The following is a 5,759-nucleotide window of genomic DNA, read 5'->3' as shown; positions in this document are numbered from 1 at the left end:
TTCCAGAGAATCATGCTGACAGCTGATTGGTTGTCAGTGTTTTCCAGAGAATCATGCTGACAGCTGATTGGTTGTCAGTGTTTTCCAGAGGAAGCTGACGCCTGGTGGCGCTCTGAAATGCTTTTGGTGGTTTAACAGACATGAACGTTGAGCCAAAGTTCTCATGAATTTGTTGCATAAAACAGGATAAAAATAAAATCAGTAATTATTCAGTAAGTTGATAAAAAGTTTTCCCTCATCAGTCGTTTGGTTGCCCTCCTCTTGGAAAGATGCTCAGGAAATGCTGGGAATCTCCATGGCAACCACAGACTCGGCATCCTCCCAGTCCTGCTCCTTAAATGACTCTCAGCCTGTTCTGTTGTTCCTTCGCTGCTCCTCTTCCTCTGTTTTAATTTCCTCCTGTCCTCATTCGTCCTCCTGTTCCTTCCTCTCCAGTTCACTTCATTCCTTCACTTTCCTCCCTCCTTTCTTTCCTGTCCTCTTTTATTCTCCTCCACTCTTGCTTCCTCCTGACTTCTTTCTGTCTCATCCTCTTTTCCTGTCTCTCTGCTTCTTCTCTTCTGTTTTTTCTCCTTCATTTTAACATTATTTTCTCCTCTCATTCTCTCCATTTGCACCTCTTTTCTTTTTTCTCCTTTTCTTTTCTCTCCTTCCTCACTCATCCTATCCACGTTTTTTTGTTTCCTCTTTTAGTTCCTCTGTTCTTCTTCTCCTTTCCGTCTTCTTTGCCGTTTTAAGTTCTTCCTGTTCTTCTCTTCCTCCTCTCCGTTTTGCACCTCTTCCTCCTTCCCCCAGTAGTTTTCCTCTTTTGTTTTTCCTCCTCTTCTCTCCGACTGACTCACAGTTTGTCCACTGATGCATGAGCTCAGTGTGTGTGTGTGTGTGTGTGTTTCAGCTTTTGGTTGTTGTGTTTGGAGCAGTCTCAACATCACTTAACATCTGACATTTTTCAAAGGAGGGGGCCACACACACACACACACACACACGCGCGCGCGCTGGCGGTGTGTTATGCAACGCTGCTCCGTCAGCCGTGCTGCTCCTCGCATCGCGACGCGCTGAAACACTCGGACGTCCTCCTGCAGCTCACGGATCATAAATAAGTGACTCCATTAAAATGTTTGTTTAGACTGACTCAGCCTGCTGGCAAAACAAACACACACACTTTAACACACACAGTTCAGCGCACACACACCCAGAGCTGCGCGGGACGTGAGGGACCTCTGACCTCCGCTGGGAGCCGGTGGCCCCCGGCGGACGGTAAAGGTGGACGCAGCAGCCGAGCCGCTTCGCTTCTCTGTGCTTAGTGGGGATATTTTTATCCTGGTGGTGACGGAGGCGCGGCTCGCCGCTGCTCAGGTCCAGAAATAGAACGGGTCTGGGGCGGGCGGAGGAGGTGAAGGGTCTCTGAACCCGGCGGAGGCAGCTGACGGAGGAACCAGCTGGCTCTGAATGTTTCCTGCAGCGCTGAGCTGAAACATGTTCTCCATCTGCAGCTGCAGCGACCCGGCTCGGCGCTCAGACCCGAAAGAAAAATCTGTTCTTATAAGAATGGCAGTAAACGTTAGGATTTAGTGCTTTACTCTTAAAGAACCAAATAAACAGAATCTTTGTTAAAACTGTCAGTCTCCTAAAATGAGAGCAGATGATATTGCAGACAGTGAGGTCAGTCAGATCCTCTGCAGGTCAAACGGTTCTGGTCGGGACGGCCGCCATCCCCAGACGCAGCAGGAAAACTTTAACTCGTGTTATCCAGGTTTTATTCACGTTCCCAGCACTTTTTCTTAAATTTAGCTCCATTTTTACTTCATTTTAGTTCCTGCCAAAGATTTTAACGAATCATGAAATGCTCCTAAATGAAAGGATTTACCACTGTTGTGTCGAAATTGGATCTTTATTACAAGCAGTTGGACACAAAAACAGATTTTACCAAAGTTTTTTAGTGAGTCCTTTAACAAAGTTTAGCTGGATCCGGGGCAAACGGGGCAGATTTCCAGTTTCTGCTCTTCCTCATGTGGGGTCCCTCAGGGCTCGGTTTTGGAGCCACTCATATTCCTTCATTTTCTGCCTCGAGTTTCCATCCTGAGAAGAACCCGCCTCTGCTGACAGTTGAAAATGAAGCGGTTCAGGTGTTACTGTGTTCTGGTTCTGTTTCAGACCCGCCTCAGAGTGGGCTGGTCACGTTTCACTGACTCTGGATCTGTGTGTCTCCCTCCAGCCGCCAGCAGCAGCTGGCTCCAGGAACACGTGGCCGACCTGAGCCGCAGGTAAGAGCATCGACGGCGCCCCCTTCCTGTCTGTCCATCCTGACTCACACACACCAGCAGCAAAGCAGTAAAGTGTGTGTGTGTGGAGATTCATTAGGTCTAATATCTGAGGTCAGAGGTCACCAGCAGATCAGATCAGAAACAGCTGGACGATCATTTCTCTTCTTTCCTGAACTTTGCTCTGAACAGTAAAGCTACCAGAACCTGTTGAAGCCGTTTGTCAGTAACAGGAAGCAGGAGAGTCAGACTCTTTGAAACCAGTTTAAAGTTTTTATTTAAAAACCTCCAGGCCTTCGGATCGCGGTGACCAGTCAGGGTCAGCCAGAGGGATCTCTAGGTGAAACTTCAGCTTCACCTCAGCGTCTGCAGGCTGAGTTCATCAGACCAGCTGCTTCTGATGTGGTTTCATAAAACTCATATTAGAGCTGCAACAGTCAGCAACACATTTACAGTTTATGCAATGCAACAGTTATGTTTCCACGATGCAACCAGGGAAATATTAGGCCACTTTATGGGTAGAAACAGGAAGAAATGGACCTTAAAGCATTTAAAGATGAAGGTCAAGTTAAATCAGCTGACACCAGGATCCCAATAATGGATAACAAGTTTCCTGCAGCTCGTCTTCATAAATCTGCAGCCTCCCCTCGTCTCAGTCAGGTTGTTTTACAGTTTCTAGAAATCCTTCATAAAGACAAACTGAAGTAAATAGAAACAGTTTTTCCAATTGTTCTGAAAAACGTTTTGATGTCATTAAATGATCAGAAACAGGAAGATGGAGTTTCCATCTGGACCTCGGCTGGTCTCTGTCCTGAAGAAACTCCTGATTGTTGTAGAAAATGTGTTGAACCAGCTTCATGACAGCAGTTTAGTGTTTTAAAGTATAAACCAGGATAAAAGGAAAACATGAGGACTGATTTTAACTTTTGAAAGAAGTTAATTTTACTCTGTAGACGCGACTGAAGGAGCCGGAGAAACGTGTTGAATGTTTGTGTTGCTCCAGGCTGGATGTGAAACTGAGAGCAAACGGCTGAATGTCCGTCTCTCTGTCACCTGATACGTGTCGCTAAAAGCTGATATTTTACCTCAGAATGTTTTGGATTTTAAATTCTGTTGATGGAGAGACTTTTGCATAAAAATCATTTGTGTTTCCTGCTAATTTATTGTCCAGTCAGAAGAAAAACTGCTTCTGAAGCCAGATTTCTGCTCAGCCAGTGAAACCAGGAAACGTTTTAACCTTAATGTGTGAAGGTAACAAGGAGCCTCATCCTGGAGCTGATAAGAGATGTTCCAGAAAAACCCGTGTGCACGCCGCTTACGGAGGTGGCGCTGCGAGGAGTTTCCCTTCTGTCCAGGAAACGCCTGGAGAAGGCGTGTTGGTTTTGCTCCAGCGCCGGTTGCATCGCTGCATCATGCAGGCTAACAGAGGTTCTGTCTGCAGACGGTTCCTGACGCAGCGCCGCCTCTCCATGCTGACTCATCAGCTTATTTATCTGGTTCAAACCTGCAGCCACAGAAACACGGCAGCCATTAGATCACATGTCTTCCATCACTTCCAGTTTCAGACTCTGGTCTTGTTTAATGAATCGACCTTCACAGCTGATTAGACCCAAACATTCAGCGTTTCTTTCTGTCTAAATCTGGACTGTCCCACTGACCCGTAGTCCAGATCCTCACGCTGTGATGATGATTACAGCCCACAGCTCATCCCCACATCTGATGTATATAATGGACACACACACAGAGGGTCAGCAGCTCATTTGGTGCAGGTTACTCGGGGCGACAGCCTGCAGAGCTGTGCAACAGAGCTGAGCTCTGATTGGCTGAGAGGGCAGAAGTGAACAGGACGTCCCAGCCTAGTTTCCACTCTTTAAATGTGTGTGTGGAGGATACACAGTGTTCCTGCTCGCCTTTGTGTGTGAGCATTTTCTGGGTACTAGTGTGTGTGTGTGTGTGTGTGTGTGAGTGTGTGTGTGTGTGTGTGTGTGTGTACAGAAAGGCTTTTCTCTGTGTGTTGCAGTGAGATGTCCCCATTCAACCCGAACACAGTCTGGGGGCCAACTGGGTTACGTAAAGCCTGCTGCTCTGTTGGCCTCACCAGCCACAAGCCTGAAATCTCTCTGCTCTGCTCTGCTCTGTGCGCGCACGTGGGCGTGCACGTGGAAGTTGCTGTTGGGGAGGACAGACATCCAATTTTAAAAAAAGGAAACAAACGTTTTCTCTGGCAGGAATAGAAATAACATCACAGTGTCTGACAGTTCCTGCTAACAGAGTGGATTAAATTTAGAACTGATTAATTATTTCTCTGTAGCAGAAATATGAAATCACTTTCAACAATAAGAAAACACAAGATAATAAAATCCAAACTAGAGCTGCAGACCTGTTGGCTGAATCGAACCTGGTCCTTCATGTTCAGCCAGTCGTCCAGGTTCCCTAAGATGCTAGCCTAGCATCAGGTTAGCATGGGGATGCTACGGCTAACACGCTCAGGAAGCTTCAGTTCAACAATTTCATGATGGAACTGACTGAGTTAGAAAACCCAGTCCTGTCTGGACCTGTAGGTCAGCCGGGCCTCACAGTTGAAGCCTGAACAAGTCAGAGGAAGTTGGACTCTGATGCTTTAGCAGCACGGCGCGAGATGTAGCGGTTTGGTAGCTACGACCTTTCACCACTCCATGTTTTCACCATGTTTTCACCACTCCATGTTTTCACCATGTTTTCACCACTCCATGTTTTCACCATGTTTTCACCACTCCATGTTTTCACCACTTAGTTTCTTAGGTTCTCCCACTGAACTCAGTTTCATACTTTTGGAAAAATCAGGAACTGTTTAGACTTGAATTAGTTTAACTTTGATTTACCCTCATTATATTTCTAGACTTCTGAAAATCACAGGTAAATATCTGGAATCACCGTAGCAACCACCGACTCAGCACTCTGGTCCTTGCATGACTCAGCAGATTCTTCTTTCACTTGTGGATCCTTCATTAAGCTGCTGGGTTTCTGTTTAAAGCTCTGAACTCTGACTTCCTGTTGGATTTGAAACTCCAGCAGCTTTTGTAGTCAGAATAATCGTCCAGGTTCGTAAATCCTCGACATTCCGGATGTTCCTGGCTCAGGAGAAACATTCAGTCGGATTTCTTGGCTGCACATAGAATCTGTTTGAGCCCCACATTAGTTGTGTTTACACCTGTTGGAGCTGAACCACTTTAACACGACGGACTAAAGAAGCTTATGTGTAATAAAGATCCTAGAATAAAGTCCAGCGGAGGCTCCAGCCTGCAGATCAGTCTCTGCGTAGACCAATCAGAGTAATTCTTACTGACTTTACGTTCTCCTTCGTTATGATGTCAGAACTCGTCAAACTGAATCAGCTTTGACGCTTTTCATTAGTTGCTGTGGAAACAGTGGACGGGATTATGAAGTGTTTGCCTTGGTTTTAATCCAGAGTCCGCACACACACACACACACACACACACACACACACACACACACACA

General features: G+C 46.3%; 1 long non-coding RNA gene across 1 annotated transcript in view; it reads left to right on the top strand.

Moving 5' to 3' along the window:
* LOC107838156 (uncharacterized) overlaps positions 1-4,635 on the top strand; it is a 5,448-nt gene extending 813 nt beyond the window's left edge. Inside the window, exons 2-3 of the long non-coding RNA XR_001664209.1 lie at positions 2,216-2,264; positions 4,282-4,635. This is a non-coding gene — a long non-coding RNA (uncharacterized LOC107838156). The remainder of the gene's footprint in view (positions 1-2,215; positions 2,265-4,281) is intronic.
* Positions 4,636-5,759: the final 1,124 nt, after the last annotated feature.

The sequence above is a fragment of the Poecilia formosa genome, unplaced genomic scaffold, assembly GCF_000485575.1.
Source record: "Poecilia formosa unplaced genomic scaffold, Poecilia_formosa-5.1.2 Scaffold216, whole genome shotgun sequence".
NCBI classification, from domain to species: Eukaryota; Metazoa; Chordata; class Actinopteri; order Cyprinodontiformes; family Poeciliidae; genus Poecilia; species Poecilia formosa.
The sequence above is the reverse complement of the archived record's forward strand: the minus strand, read 5'-3'. Positions and strand labels throughout refer to the sequence as shown.